This window comes from Oncorhynchus nerka, linkage group LG24 (assembly GCF_034236695.1).
Source record: "Oncorhynchus nerka isolate Pitt River linkage group LG24, Oner_Uvic_2.0, whole genome shotgun sequence".
Taxonomy (NCBI): Eukaryota; Metazoa; Chordata; class Actinopteri; order Salmoniformes; family Salmonidae; genus Oncorhynchus; species Oncorhynchus nerka.
In genome coordinates, this window is record NC_088419.1 from 88,833,042 (window position 1) to 88,850,275 (window position 17,234).

Below are 17,234 nucleotides of genomic sequence, written 5' to 3' on the forward strand. Positions count from 1 at the left end.
ATTTTTTGAGACGTCTTTATTATGACCAAAATATGACAATTCTATGACGTCATTTGTCATCTTCCAAACTGACTCATTCCAGACATCATTACAAGTCTCATGGCTGTCGTTATATAAAATAAATATTTAAATATTTAATCTTCTCAGGTACACTCTATCTGTGCAGAGCACATGTCCCATTGTGCTCGAAAAAATGTCCCGTTGTTGGACAGTACCAGTAAAATGTTTGGACACGCCTAATCATTCCAGGGCTTTACTTTATGTTTCACTATTTTCTACACTGTAGAATAATAGTGGAGACATCAAAACTATGAAATATCAAATCAAATATTATTAGTCACATGCGCCGAATACCACAGGTTTAGAGCTTACAGTGAAATACTTAGTTACGAGCCCCTAACCGACAGAGCAGTTAAAACAAATATGGATAAGAACAAGAGATAAAAGTCATAATAAATTAAAGAGCAGCAGTAGAAATTAACAATATATGCAGGGGGGTACCGGTACAGAATCAATGTGCGGGGGCACCGGTTAGTTGAGGTAGTATGTACATGTAGGTAGAGTTAATTAAAGTGACTATGCATAGATGAAACCAGAGAGTGGCAGTGATGTGGAGAGGGGAGGGGGGCAATGCGAATAGTCTTGGTAGACTTTTGACTAGATGTTCAGGAGTCTTATGGCTTGGGGTAGAAGCTGTTGAGAAGCCTCTTGGACCTAGACTTGGCACTCCGGTACTGCTTGCCATATGTTAGCAGAGAGAACACTCTATGACTAGGGTGGCTGGAGTCGTTGACAATTTTTAGGGCCTTCCTCTGACACCGCCTGGTATAGAGGTCCTGGATGGCAGGAAGCTTGGCCCCAGTGATGTACTCAGCTGTTTGCACTACCCTCTGTAGTGCCCTGCGGTCAGAGGCCGAGCAGTTACCATACCAGACAGTGATGCAAACAGTCAGGATGCTCTAGATGGTGCAACTGTAGAACCTTTTGAGGATCTGAGAACCCATGCCAAATCTTTTCAGTCTCCTGAGGGGGAATAGGTTTTGTCGTGCACGCTTCACGACTGTCATGGTGTGCTTGGACCATGTTAATTTGTTGGTGATGTGGACACCAAGGAACTTGAAACTCTCAACCTGCGCCACTGCAGCCCCGTCGATGTGAATGGGGGCGTGCTCGGTCCTCTTTTTCCTGTAGTCCACAATCATCTTCTTTGTCTTGATCACGTTGAGGGAGACGTTGTTGTCCTGGCACGACACGGCCAGGTCTCTGACCTCCTCCCTATAGGCTGTCTCATTGTTGTCGGTGCAAACATAATGATGGTGTTGGAGTCGTGCCTGGCCGTGAGGTCATGTGTGAACAGGGAGTAAAGGAGGTGACTGAGCACGTACCCCTGAGGGGCACCTGTGTTGAGGATCAGCGTTGCGGATGTCTTTTGCTTATCGATGAGCTTTGAGGGCACTATGGTGTTGAACGCTGAGCTGTAGTCAATGAATAGCATTCTCACATAGGTGTTCCTTTTGTCCATGTGGGAAAGGGCAGTGTGGAGTGACATAGAGACTGCATCATCTGTGGATCTGTTGGGATGGTATGCAAATTGGAGTGGGTCTAGGGTTTCTGTGATGATGGTGTTGATGTGAGCCATGACCAGATTTCAAAGCACTTCATGGCTACAGACGTGAGTGCTACGGGTTGGTAGTCATTTAGGCAGGTTCCCTTAGTGTTCTTGGGCAAAGGCACTATGGTGTTCTGCTTAAAACATGTTGGTATTACAGACTCGGACAGGGAGAGGTTGAAGATGTCAGTGAAGACACTTGCTAGTTGGTCATTGCATGCTCGCAGTACACGTCCTGGTAATCCGTCTGGCCCTGCGGCCTTGTGAATGTTGACCTGTCTAAAGGTCTTACACACATCGGCTGTGGAGAGCGTGATCACTCAGTCTTCCGGTACAGCTGGTGCTCTCATGCCTGTTTCAGTGTTTTTTTGTCTCGAAGCGAGCATAGAAGTAGTTTAGCTCATCCGGTAGGCTCGTGTCACTGGGCAGCTCTCGGCTGTGATTCCCTTTGTAGTCTGTAATGGTTTGCAGGCCCTGCCACATCCGACGAGTGTCAGAGCCGGTGTAGTAAGACTCGATCTTAGTCCTGTATTGGCGCTTTGCCTGTTTGATGGTTCGTCGGAGGGCATATAGGGATTTCTTATAAGCTTCCAGGATAGAGTCCCACTCCTTGAAAGTGTCAGCTATAGCCTTTAGCTAGGAAGAAAAGAAGAAAAAACATTGATTTCACTTAATTTTTACATTCAGTCATAAAATGCACATGTTTAACTTCATAAAAAACAAGTTCACGTAAAACAAATGACCCTATTAAGTGCCAAATAAAGTAACATTTAATCTTAAATCAGCCATAAATCCATTGGAGAATCCCGGAACATATTCCAGTCAGTGCTAGCAAAACAGTCGTGTAGCTTAGCATCTGCTTCATCTGACCACTTTTTTATTGATCTAGTCACTGGTTCTTCCTGCTTTAATTTTTGCTTGTAAGCAGGAATCAGAAGGATTGAATTATGATCAGATTTGCCAAATGGAGGACTAGGGAGAGCTTCACATACAGAATCATTTTGTAAACAAATTAAATATATTTTATATTTTTCAAAGTAGCCACCCTTTGCCTTGATGACAGCTTTGCACACTCTTGGCATTCTCTCAACCAGCTTCACCTAGAATGTGCTCTGCACATCCCAGAAACATTACAACTCTCCTGCAGAGAGCAAGAGATGTCATCCTGAAGCTGAACAAAAAGAAACCACAGAGGGCCTTCGCCCTGACCCAGAGAAAATAACAGCCATTCAGAATATGGGTACATCGACCGACGTCAGTTGAGACTATCAAACAGTTAGTCACACAACACCCAATGCTCAAATACTACGACCTGAATGATGAAGTCACACCGCAGTGTGATGCCAGTGAGACAGGTTTGGGCGCAGTCCTTCTACAGAAAGAACAACCTGTTGCCTTTGCCTCCAGAACATTGACTCAGACGGAATAAAGATATGCACAGATTGAGAAAGAATTTCTCTCCGTTGTTTTGCATTTGACAAGTTTGACCAGATTCTGCATGGCAGAGAATTCACCACAATACACAGAAACTATCTTTGTAACGTGTACGCTGGGAGTGAGGAAGCAATAACAGGAGTGATAATGTAATAATAAATAGAACATAGTACTTAACAAGAAACCCAAAAAAGTGTACAGACATGAAACAGAGTCAATAATGCCTGAGGACATAACCAAGGGGAGTGACAGATATAGGGGAGGTAATCAGGAAGGTCATGGAGTCCAGGTGATTGTCATGAGGCGCAGGTGCGCGTAACGATGGTGGACGACACTTATCATGTCAACATTTCAACTAAGACAATGGAGTCAATCAAAGCACACTGTTCCCAGGACCCACTGTTTCAGGCTCTGTACACACAATTAAAAAACGGTTGGCCTGGAACCAAACAGGCTGTGTGTCACACACTGAAAGATTTCTGGATGTACAAAGAGGAGCTCACCACAGAAAATGGACTGATATTTAAAGGAAACAGCGTCTTCAAACCTGACATGTTACACACTGACTTTCTACACAAAATACACTTTGGCCACTCAGATATAGAGGCTTGTCTCAGAAAGGCACGTGATGCTGTTTTCTGGCCAAGGATTACGGAGGGCATAAAGATCTTTATCAGCAAATGTGCAACCTGCAACTCCATCCAGAAGAGACAACATAAGGAGACACTCATCCCCTACCAAATCCCTCCCCTCCCATGGCCCATGATCAAGATAAAGGTGAAATAAAAAATCAATTTAAAAAAAAGATCAGGATGGACTCACTCACAGTCAATAAAAGCAACTACATCCTCATGGTCGATTATTACTCTGACTACTGGGAGCTCGACGAACTGACTGACACCACATCAGACACCATCATTGAATTCTGTTAAAAGCAGTTCAGCAGACATGGCGTTACCCACACTGTTGTTTCTGATAATCCCCCCCCCCCCCCCCCCCTTCCTCTCCGGAATGGACTTTCAAACTGTGCTGATGACTTTAAACATGTGACATCATCACCGTTTCACACCAAGGCAATGGCAAAGTGAAATCAGCAGTGAAAATGTCCAAAACCCTCTTAAAAAAAGGCTGCAATGGGATGGTGAAGACCCATAGAAAGCAGTGTTGGCATGGAGGAATAGTTCCAACAGAGGAACTTAACAGTTCTCCGGTACAGCGACTCCAGACGAACACACACACACGATCTTACCCACCATGAACAAAACTGCTCAAACCCCAAGTGGTACAAAATGTAATTCTGAGAAAACAAGCCCAAGGGCTGACAGCAAAACACCACATGCCTGTGACATGCCCCAAATCCTCCAAGGACAAACAGTAAGAGTTACTCTCCACTCCAACAACTCAGTCAGCACTTGGACTCCGGGCATAATATGCACTGATCAACTCAGTGACCGGTCATAGCGAATGGTAGAAAAATACAGCAGAAACAGAAACAGAAACCGACGGACTGAACAACTCAGGAACCCCCCCCCCGATCGACCACCAAACAAACACAGATGAGGATGACTGAAGACGATGGAACGAACCTGCCAACCCAGCAGGTGGTGAACAACAGGCTGCTGATATGGAAGCAGTCCCACTGCCTGATGGAAGAGGGTAGTCTGCATGTTGACTTTAAAGTTGATGCTTCTGAAGGTACTTGAATGAGACACAGTTAGTTCTGTGTTTTTCTTACCAGGGTAATGTTTTCACTGGCACGGGTCTAACCCCAGTTCTCCTGTTCAATGAGTCGAATAGGAGTTATCTTCATTTGTGGGCTAAAGGAAGATGTTACTAGATGTCGCCAAGCCAATAGATGGTGCTGCTGTCATGTGTTTCTGAGTGTGATACTATATAGTACTAGTGAGCCAAGTTAGGCATTACTTACTATGCACTGGATGGAACTGTATGTACGCTACAGAGTGATGCTGAAGTAAATACTTCATAATCAACATTACCTTGCTCTTGTATAGAATAAACACCATAGAAAACACCCCCCAGACAGAACATGCTTTCCATCCGATCCTGAAACCTCTGCTACAAGCAGGCCGTATGGTTGTATGATTTAGCTTGCTCTGGACTCCAGAGATGTGACATCATGTATATCTACTTGTTATTGGCTGCTAACATGAATGACTTTCTGCTCCAAATGCAGGTGTAAAATGCAGTTTATTTCTGTTGTCTATCTTGCGTTTTGAAAATACCTTTATGGTTGTAATGACAGACAACATTTGGAGTTAGGTTCGATATAGTACAGTACATCTTACATTTATTTTGACTGGAATTGTGTTGGTTATTGTTAATGAGTGCAGAATTTATTCTGTTTCAAAATAGTTTCGTAAACTTTACTTTACTCCTCGAATTGTTAAGATTGTGCTGCTTTCCCCTTTGTTAGTAAAACTTTCTCAACAAGTCTGTGACCACAGTCGCAGGAAATGTTATTTTTGAGGTGCCATGTTTGGTTTGAGCACATGTACCCAAAAACCTCTGTGCATGGCCCTGAATCTTCTCATCAAGCTTTTTAGCTGAAAAATCTGGAACCATCATGCATTTTGTGATAAAAGCGCTACATTATGCACAGAGATAGATTTCTGTCAAATCTTGACATTTTAGTAGGATGTCTGATCGAGAGAGCACATCAACAGATTTTTCACATAGTCTGTTCTGGGATTCAAACCATCAACCTTTGGTTACTGGCCCAATGCTCTTAACCGCTAGGCTACCTACCCACCTGAAAAGATTCAGATATAGAGCCACTCCAGATTTGGATCCTGGGGGGGTGTGGCAGCCATTTTTCATAATGGCCACCAACGGTTGGCCTACCATTATCTTCCAATTCAGAAGAGAGGTACAATTTGGAACAGAGGTAGGCTTATGGACAACCCAAGGGCGTGGTGGTCATCTTTTGAAATGGCCACAGACAGTAATACAATTTACAGTTGACCTATTTTGAGATGAACACACCAAATTTGACACAGAGGTAAATGTAGGTACCCTGAAAAGATTTAGATATGGAACCCTCACAGCTTTGGCCCCCGGGGGCCGTGTCAGCCATTTTACTAAAAGGCTGCAGACTGTACCACTATTTACCAAATCTTTAATCTACAAAAAGTAATTGCCTTTTAAAATTAAAACACTTCTTGCCCATATTTCTGGCCCTGGATCTCCTGAAAACCAAAAGGTTTGACAGTAACACAGGATATTACAATTATAGAGGGAAACAGTCATTTAGGCCAAACATTTTATTTATTTATTATCATTTGTTTAGGATAAGTGTAGCAGAGGTGAGTTAAAATGTTCTAGTGATGAAGTAGCCCTGCCTGCAACTTACAACCACCCTTGGCCATATTCTAAATATTTGTTTAGGTCTAATGACTGGGGTTCACATCCTACCAGTAACATGAGCATGTAAACCAATATCACAGCCATTAGTTGAAATAGTTCACAATTGCTGTGGACAATTCTCTTAAACTGTGTTTGTCACAACTGTGCTTGGCACAAAATATTTGACTGTCAACCTGTTTCATGATGTAACGAGTGCACAGAGAGTCAGGAAGCAAGTACAGAGAGTGAGTGTTTTAATAAATAAATAAACACGAAACACAAACAACGCACCGACATGAAACAGAGTCAATAACACCTGAGGAAAGAACCAAGGGGAGGGACAGATAGAGGGAAGATAATCAAGGAGGTGATGGAGTCCAGGTGAGTGTCATGAGGCACAGGTGTGCTTGATGATGGTGACAGGTGTGCGGGATATTGAGCAGCCTGGTGACCTAGAGGCCAGAGAGGGAGGATAAGTGACACATGAACAAAGTATGACACACTAGTTTTTCTAATGTCAGCTGAATATGTTCTGCAAATGTAACAAATTAAAGGCCATGTAGTATATATCCAACTCAGTGGCTTTTTGGTTAGAGTGTTTGCCCTGAGAGTGGAAGGTTCTTATTTCGATTCCCAGCCAAGCCGTACCTAAGACAGTAAAAATGAGACCGTCTCTGCTTGGAGCCACCACAGCATTAAGCACCTGGAGTGGGGCAAGGCCCTGTGACAGACTAGTATTCTGTCCACTATGGCAGTTAAGCCCCTATGAGGTGTTCCATCACTTCCTGCACTCTAAGGGACCTCCAACCTCATCATTCAAAATAATAATTGGGTCAGTGCTTCCAAACACAGCAACAGACAATATACACCCTTTGAAGAGTATTATCATAAGGAGAAGGTACAGCATTAAAAGCCCTGGAACTAACCAGCTAATGTACTAGTGGCTTGGACCTGACCTCCTTTATTCAAGTGTATGGTCTGCCATGCTCCACAGGGGCTGAAGCTGTGTTGGCTCCATATCCAAATATTTTCAAGGTCCATGAATCTACATTTGTGCCAAAAATGCAAAAGAAAACATTTTTTTTGCTTAGCTGCCCCACTATTCAATTACATGGAATTCAAAGGGCTTTATTGGTGTGGAAAACATATGTTTACATTGCCAAAGCAAATTGAATAGACAATAATTAGCAAATAGTTGAAATATGAAAGGGAGAATAAATAAACAGATAAGTATAGTGTAACGTCAGATTTCCTCTTCTTCTGAAGAGGAGTAAAGGATCGGACCAAGATGCGGCGTGGTACGTGTTCATATCGTTTATTTTAAAAACAGAAACCGAACACTAATGAAATACAAGAAACGAATAGGTGAAAATACCAAACTGAAACAGTACCGTATGGCGACAGACACGGAAACAAACCAACAGTGAAAGCCAGGCTACCTAAGTATGATTCTCAATCAGAGACAACCAGGCTACCTAAGTATGATTCTCAATCAGAGACAACTAACGACACCTGCCTCTGATTGAGAACCATACTAGGCCGAAACAGAAACCTAAACATAGAAACACAAAACATAGACTGCCCACCCCAACTCACACCCTGACCATACTAAATAAAGACAAAACAAAGGAAAATAAAGGTCAGAACGTGACAAATAGGTTGTATTTACTGTTGTTTGTGTTCCACTGGTTACCCTTTTCCCATGGCAACAACGGCCACTATCTCACACGATAACTTGATGACCAGCACGTTTGGCCTGAGAGAAGGGTTTCCACTAGTTTTCATTATGCTAGATCGATCCACCATCGCTGTTTCCCAAAAAGTGACCTCATCACAGAGCTCTACGCTGACATGTTTTACAAGGAGCACATGTTGTCCTAAATACATTTAGGAGCACAATGAAAATATTTGAGGAAGAGTGATTTTGTCATAATAAATGACAAACACTTGTTGAATACATGTTTTATTTGTTAACTGTTAGTCATTTCTTATCATAAAAACACTTGTTGAATAAAAACTTTCTCAAATACTCTGGTGGGACTCGCACTCACACGTCTGTCTGTGAGAGATCAGATTCTCTGACGTGTCTATTCACTAGCAGTTGAGTTTAAACTAACATTGAAAAACACGTGTGTGTGAACAGAATTATGTAAATAGCCAAGGAACACAAGTACAGTCACACTTTAGTAGACTTGTGGTTAAGTTAGACCAACTTTTGTGCCTGTGTGCTTGTAAAAATGTTTATTTCAGCACTTCACCCCGCCAAGTACTGTTGCTGCTCGAGGTGGGCTTTACAGGGACTGTTGCTCTCAGGTGGGCTTTGGGCAGTGCACAGCCCCGCCAAGTACTGTTGCTGCTTGCTGCTCGAGGTGGGCTCGAGGTGGGCTTTAGGGACTCTCTCAGTGCGAGGTGGGCACTCTCAGCCCCGCCAAGTACTGTTGCTGCTCGAGGTGGGCTTTGGGCTTTACGGGACTCTCAGGTGGGTACGGGACTCTCAGTGCGCACAGCCCCCGCCAAGTACTGTTGCTGCTCGAGGTGGGCTTTACGGGACTCTCAGTGCGCACAGCCCCCGCCAAGTACTGTTGCTGCTCGAGGTGGGCTTTACGGGACTCTCAGTGCGCACAGCCCCCGCCAAGTACTGTTGCTGCTCGAGGTGGGCTTTACTGGAGCCCCCGCCAAGTACTGTTGCTGCTCGAGGTCAGTGCGCACAGCCCCCGCCAAGTACTGTTGCTGCTCGAGGTGGGCTTTACGGGCACAGCCCCGCCAAGTACTGTTGCTGCTCGAGGTGGGTGGGCTTTACTGTTGCTGCTCGAGGTGGGCTTTACGGGACTCTCAGTGCGCACAGCCCCCGCCAAGTACTGTTGCTGCTCGAGGTGGGCTTTACGGGACTCTCAGTGCGCACAGCCCCCGCCAAGTACTGTTGCTGCTCGAGGTGGGCTTTATGGGACTCTCAGTGCGCACAGCCCCCGCCAAGTACTGTTGCTGCTCGAGGTGGGCTTTATGGGACTCAGACGTTTGTGTGATTAGCTACCTCTATGAAACAAAACGGCAGAAAACTAAATACTTTGAAAAGAACTATGACAGCAATTTGTTGATGCAAAGCACAACTCACACCTGCTAATACTTGGCTTTTTTCAGTTTTTCACATCTATGTTTTTGACACATACAGTACGGGAGTAAAATGGTCACACTGTAGAGCCCTGCATCACAAAGATTGGTTAACAGTGAATGCATGGTAGATAAGGATGGGGTTTATTTTAGAAGAAAAAGTTGCTGATAACTGTAAAGATCTCTTCACACATCTAAGTGCAGTACACCATCTCAACATGGCTTCCAGTTACTTCCCTGTCAGGAGGGCTGTTGCAGGTTGTGTGTATTATCTAACACATAGCTTGACTATATGAAAACAGTGACTGACTACGTTTTTATATTCTTCTTTATTAAGGCTCTGCATCATATACCAGCAGAACCTGTTGTGGCATAATTCACAAGTTCTCTTATTGGCTGCAGATCAATTGTAAGACTCAAATGGCACTGTTTTGAACATAGACAAACACCGGAGGGCAAAGGTCATTGTGGCCAGCCTCAATGCAGGTCTTTGCATTCCATTTTAGCAGACTATTTAACCTTTATTTAACTAGACAAGTCAGTTAAGAACTAATTCTTATTGACAATGACGGCCTACCTCAGCCAAAGCCTAACCCGGACAACGCTGGGCTAATTGTGCACCGCCCTATGGGACTCCCAATCACGGCCGTTTGTGATACAGCATGGAATCGAACCAGGGTCTGCAGTGACGTCTCTAGTACTGAGATGCAGTGCCCAGACATTGTTATCCAGAGTGACTTACAGGCACAATTAGGGTTGTGTCTTGCTCAAGGGCACATCAACAGATTTTTCACCTAGTCGGCTTGGGAATTCAAACCAGAGACATTTCGGTTACTGGCCCAATGGTCTTAACTGCTAGGCTACCTGCTACCCATGCATCTCAATTAAGCAGACATCATCTATGGTCAGGGTGTTGATTTCACACCACATCCAGAGGTTTGGAGAAACATGTGTTCTGCAGTAGTTACATCATTAATGGTACTAATGTTAGCAGTTGATGTTCTTTAGTAACACAGACCCCAATGCAAATCAGGGGGAAGAAAATAGGTTTATTAAAATAGGACAAATCATGTTTGGAAGTAGATGGCCATTCTCCCCTGTCTTCAGTGGTGCTCTCCTGTGATTCTCTCCAGTGAACAAAGGAACAGGATGTAGTTTATAACCCAGCCCTGTGGTTGACCAATAACTTGCAATAAAACTGGGCCAATGGCCAAACAACAAGTATCCTATTTCAGACTCCATATATAGACAGATTCCTCCCATGTCTCTGCATGAATCCCCATTACAGAAAAAACACTATTTCCCTTGATCATTAGTACTGTACTGACCTCTCGTCCTCGGTCTCTGCTTTGTGTATTTATCTCCAAAATGTTCTTACACTCCCCCAGACCATTTTTAAAAAGAAATATACTTCAAATGTCTTCTTAGAAAACAATAAAAACAGGAAAAAATACATAAAAAACATTAGCAGTAAATATCATTCACATTAAACACCTTCCATGTCTATAAAACACAAGGGGCATATTGTACTTGCTGTTACAATAAGATATAGATTTAAACGAAGTCAGGTAAGCCACTGTGTCGAACCACCTCTGCTCTAAACCTTTCTTCAAATTCAACAAACGGTTCTTTCGTTCTTTGAACACATTTGGTTATCTCTCCCCAAATGGTGTTTGCATTGATCAGACCCTTAAGGAAAACATTGTGGTAAACCGTGGGGTGTTGGGTTGAGCGTGCAGAGATTGACAGGGAGGCTTTAGTCTGCAAAAACAACTTTACTCAGACAGTAAATAAACATATCAAAGAAATCACTTAGGTTTAGCTCGGTCTTTCTTCTCTCTTTTGCTTGGTGTCCGTCTCTCCCCCGGTGTGCCATCGTGCTCCTTTTATTTAGCCTCCACGGCAGGTTGGCACTTTCCTCTAATTACCTCCACTTGGAGCTGTCCGAGTCTGGGTGCCCAGCTCCTGTATCCCCAGCAGAGGGAGCCAACGTTGCCTCACGTACCTCCCCTCTATTACCATCCGTTAGTCACCGCTGTCAGTATCTGTTGATTCAAAGCCAGACAGTGCTGACTAGATGCTTGAAACCTGATCTGCCTTGCACAACTCAGCCTGAGGATAGATTGAGGGAACAAATGAATCCGCTCTTTTCTGTAATTGTTGAATTTCTTCTTTCAAGGTTTTGATCTGTTCACCAAGAGCTTTCAAACTATCTGTATCTCTCTTCAATGTCCTGTCATGATTGTCCAGAAATAATTTCTCATCCCATTTTCTTACTTTGGCTAAAACACTTAAAGACCATCTTGTTTTTGTCAGACATTTAGACATCCTCTGAATTTTTCCCCAAGCTTTTTGTGTATCAGACAGATTCCATATTCCATCTTTGTCAACAATGAATGAATATTTCTTTATTATCTCTTGCCTACACTTCTCTACTCTGAAATGGTTCTTCATATCACAAGACAGTGAGTGCTTTTCTCACTTTACAATGACATTATATTAACTTCAAAAGCTGTATAATATATATATATATATATCTATGTTTATATATTTAGTTAACCCTAAAATGTAACCCCTTTTAAGGAGTCAAACCTCTTCTAGAACCCAACATGTTTCTGTAGGGCTTGGCTACCCATACAAATGTGTGTTCACTTCAAAAAGCTTCTTGAAGGCCTACATTAACCACACCTGTAAAAATTGCTACTCAACGAGCAACTCACTTCTATGCCACAAGAAGGTATCACCAAAATGAAAAGACTCTAACCTTTTAATAGAGGACTTGAACCCCTATAATAGAGAACAAAGACAAAGGCCTCAAACCTTTTCATAGAGAACAAAGAAAGTCTGTTATGGAACTCGACCCCTTGTACATAACGGATACACATCACTCATTGCACGCACTAATTTTAACCTGATTTGGTTCTTTTAAAATAGACTCACCCTGCACTTATGCCATTAATCAGGAGATTAAAAGTTGACTCCCCAAAGTGGGTTGCGCTCAGCATTCTCTCTTTTTTCTGGATCAACACACAGTTGATACGTTTTTCTTGTTTTTGTTGAGATCAATTCATCCGGATCACGGCACCAAATGTTAGCAGTTCGTGTTATTCTTTAATAATATAGACCTCAAAGCAAATCAGGGGGAGGAAAATAGGTTTATTCAAATAGGACACATCATGTTTGGAAGTAGATGGCCATTCTCCCCTGTCCTCAGTGGTGCTCTCCTGTGATTCTCTCCTGTGATTCTCTCCTGTGATTGTCTCCTGTCTCCAGTGGTGCTATCCTGTGATTCTCTCCAGTGAACAAAGGGACAGGATGTAGTTTATAACCCAGCCCTGTGGTTGACCAATTAGAATAACTTGCAATAAAACTGGGCCAATGGCCAAACAACACAAGTATCCTATTTCAGAGTCAATATATAGACAGATTCCTGCCATGTCTCCGCATTAATCCCCATTACAGAAAATACACTATTTCCCTTGATCGTTAGTACTGTACTGACCTCTCGTCCTCGGTCTCTGCGTTGTGTATTTATCTCCAAAGTATTATTCTACTAATGACGGGAATTGTGACTGTGATTGTTTTGTAAATATTGCATCTTTGATTTAAGTTGTCTTTTCTGTTTAACCCTCTTTTCTTTCAGCACAACATCTGAGACAAAGACAACTGTCATGTTCCTTAGTGGAACAGTTCCCTTGCCTCGAGGATTCAGAGGGGCAAAAACTGGAAGTTAGGTTTCCATTTTGAAACTTACTGTATTATCTTTCATGCATAAGCTCTGCTATTTCCACCAAAATGGTGCCCTTTAAGGTGTAATACCTTTGGATTGGTTTGACCAAATCCTAGCCATATTGAACACAAAGGGGTCTTTAAAAAATAATAATAACACAGACTTTTATGTTCAAGGATGCTTGGTACACCCTTAGATGATGCCACTTCAACTGGTTTCCTTGAGGAACGCCTCAGGAACCTGAGAAAGCGGCGTCGGAGACCAGGACGGCTCAACTCTACATCTGCAGCCGCTGAAGATATAACAGACAAAGCAGGAATCCTGTATTGACAATGATATTAGGCCACATTTTAGTTTGTTGGTTTCCTAGATGGTCTACTGTATTTCAGACATCAGCTGCAACTTTGCTATACACAACTCACTATATTTAGGGAAAGAGGGATTTCCCAGGTGAAATGTAACTTGATATGACATACTTTTTGCCAGTGGCGACCCGACATTCAGGGCAGGTGAAGCAGAGTCCCACCTGTTTTGGAGTCCCACATTTTTAGCTTAAAAACATAACATAAATATTTGTGGGTTTTTTTTTGGGGGGGGGCTGTTTTGCATGTTATTTTGCCATTAATATGTGTCACATTTCAGTTCGCAAACAATGTAAAAAAAAACATTTAATTAATAAAGCAGCAGACAAACATGGTCTCTTTTTTGATTTCTTGAGTAAGGCAGCTCCAAAATGTAGGTGTTTCAGCTTAGCTCAGTGCTTTCTGTGGTGGTGGGGCAGGCAGCGGAGAATACGGAGCGTAGGGGTTGGCTATATTCTCTAGTTGCACCGTGATTGGCTCAGTGTTCTGTCACTCATGGGGACACTAAAGTCACTGCAAAATCTAAGGGTAGCGCTGGAAAATTCAAGCCCCTTGGATGCTGCCATAGAGTTACATTAGAAGTGCCCGTCCAAGAAGGTTCAGGGTCATTGGCTACAGATACAATGATGTCGAATCATGTTATATGTACAGTACCTTTGATTGGACTGATCATGTCAACATCATACTTTCAAAATCTTGTCTAGCAGTCATCATCATGAATTAAGTCAACAATCTGCTGGCAAATCCTTTTCAATCATTGTCATATGAAGATAAATTATAGATCAAATGTATCGGTGCTCATCGGCCTTTGGACATAAACATTACACAACAAGTTGGAAATCGCTAATTCAACAATGACTGGTTTGGAAAGAATCAGTGGCTAACTGCAAACATTGCAAAGCAATCACTAGCCCGAGTGGGTTCATGGTCCCAATTCTGGGTTTAAGGGTCTCTTTTCCAACCTTAAAATTATAAACATTCAACATTGGCCATGCTGTCAATTCAGCATGATTTCTGCCACGTTCAAAACAACTGTGAACTCGGAACTGGCAAATCTATCTTCATTGAGTTCAAGACAACTGGGAATCTCGGGGAAAAACAAGCTCAGACTGGGAAAATATGTTTTGAACGGTCATACATCTCGGAATTGTAAGTCGGGAACTTGGGCCTCTTTCTAGAGCTATGACCTGAAGATCACTGACGTCATCATGATTCAACCTTGTTTTTTTCCGAGTTCCCAGTTGTCTTGAAAGCACTATAAATCCAGAGAATGACAGACTTTGATGACAAAGTTTGATGAAATAATTTGCCCACAAAGGACATAGTTTATACATCTCAATTGTCAGTAGAAACCACATTTATTGAAGCAAGTCAGCCATATCAGCATTGTTTTTTTAAAAGGTAGTAAATGAGGCTAAATGAACTGTTTCGCTGCCAGACAAGGCTCCGCTGATAGCCAGGTGTAGCAGTGGTAAGGTGTTGGGACTGCTGTTGGGACAGATTTATGTAGGCCTTAACAGATTGTGGGCACAGTTTGTCACCATTATAGTGCAATGAATGTATTGTTTAGTGTTGTGTTGTGGCTTTGCTGGCATGCATCCTCAACATTTATTTTAGCCTCTGAGTATAGATGTGAAATATTAAGTATGTCTTAAACGGGTAACATTGCTGATGTGAGATGCATGACATGAGAAATACCGGGAGGTTCTAAACGGGTCATATTTTGGTTGGATTTGAGTTATAAGGACGTCAGAAATAAGCCGTCTTAATCAGGTTGGATTCTGGTTGCATATGAATGTTTTTTAGACGTTTCCTAGAAGGCGTCATGTTTCTGACAGGTGTATTAAATTGAGCACACAGCCATGCAATCTCCGTAGCCTAACAATGGCAGTAGAATGGCCTTACTGAAGAGCTCAGTAACTTTCAACGTGGCACCGTCATAGGATGACACCTTTCCAACAAGTCAGTTTGTTAAATTTCTGCCCTGCTAGAGCTGCCCTGGTCAACTGTAATTGCTGTTGGGAAGTGGAAACGTCTAGGAGCAACGATGGCTCAGCCACGATGTGGTAGGCCACACAAGCTCACAGAATGTGACCGCCGAGTGCTGAAGCGCGTAGTGTATAAAAATCGCCTGTCTTCGGGTGCAACACTCAATACCGAGTTCCAAACTGGAGCAGTGGAAACATTCTCTGGAGTGATGAATCACGCTTCACCATCTGGGTGAAGGACGAATCTGGGTTTTGCGGATGCCAGGAGAATGTCATCTGCCCCAATTCATAGTGCCAACTGTAAAGTTTGGCGGAGGAGGAATAATGGTCTGGTGCTGTTTTTCATGGTGCGGGCTAGGCCCTTTAGGTCCAGTGAAGGAAAATGTTAACAGGCCTAATCGCCCAACATCAGTGTCCAACCTCACTAATGTTCTTGGGCTGAATGGAAGCCTTCAGTCTTGTGTGGCTCAGTTGGTAGAGCATGGCGCTTGCAACACCTGGGTTGTGGGTTTGATTCCCATGGGAGACCAGTACGAAAACGTATGCACTAAGAGCGTCTGCTAGAATGTAAAAGTCCCCGCAGCAATGTTCCAACATCTAGTGGAAAGCCTTCCCAGAAGAGTGGAAGCTGTTATAGCAGCAAAGGGGGGACCAACGCCATGTTAATGCCCATGATTTTGGAATAAGCTGTTCGACAAGCAAGTGTCCACATCATTTTCAAAATCAACCAAAATCTGACCGTCGTCTGGAAAAGACATCATTATGACGAACTGTGCCCGTTGGGAACGCAAAGCTGTTATTATAGGACCAGCATGGTACTGCTGTCTGTAGCTGGTGTCTGTGTGTGTTGCACTTTTTCTCTGAGTTGTAAAAGCAAGCAAAGCAGGAACTGGCTACTCTTTATTTGATTGATGTGGCTGACGAGGTAACTGTTGTTTGACTTCACAGAAGAAAACAATATACATTCAATTATTGAACCATTGATTCTATTCTTGGATAATATCACGTAGAAATGTACACAAAGGTAATTATTTTTAATGCATCACCTGAGGAGGATCAGATGGTGACAGAGTTCTCAGCAGGTCCAGGCAACCAGGGAAGACCAGTCTCATGGTGCTATGGATATGGCAGATACAACACTTTATTCTCTCTATGAATCTATTTTAAGGCAGTTTGACAAACCTCTAAAGTTGATTGCCAAACTGTATCAATGGCTGATAGGCTTTTCTAGATGACACAAAACATGTCAAACTAAAATGTGAAGAAGACCTGGGAGACACTATTTATTTTTATTTTTATTATTTTTATTTTACCCCCTTTTCTCCCCAATTTCGTGGTATCCAATTGTTAGTAGTTACTATCTTGTCTCATCGCTACAACTCCCGTACGGGCTCGGGAGAGACGAAGGTCGAAAGCCATAAGTCCTCCGAAACACAACCCAACCAAACCGCACTGCTTCTTAAAACAGTGCGCATCCAACCCGGAAGCCAGCCGCACCAATGTGTCGGAGGAAACACTGTGCACCTGGCGACCTGGTTAGCGCGCACTGCCACAGGCACAGGAGTCGCTAGTGCTCGATGAGACATGTACACAGGGATATCACTACCGGACACACCCTCCCTAACCCAGACGACGCTAGG

At 43.1% G+C, this 17,234-nt stretch overlaps 1 long non-coding RNA gene across 1 annotated transcript; it reads left to right on the plus strand.

Annotated features, from left to right (window-relative positions):
- The first annotated feature begins 4,330 nt into the window (after positions 1-4,330).
- LOC135564353 (uncharacterized) lies at positions 4,331-13,376 on the plus strand. The gene is made up of 2 exons (XR_010460958.1): positions 4,331-4,738; positions 13,158-13,376. It is a non-coding gene; the product is annotated as an uncharacterized LOC135564353 (long non-coding RNA).
- Positions 13,377-17,234: the final 3,858 nt, after the last annotated feature.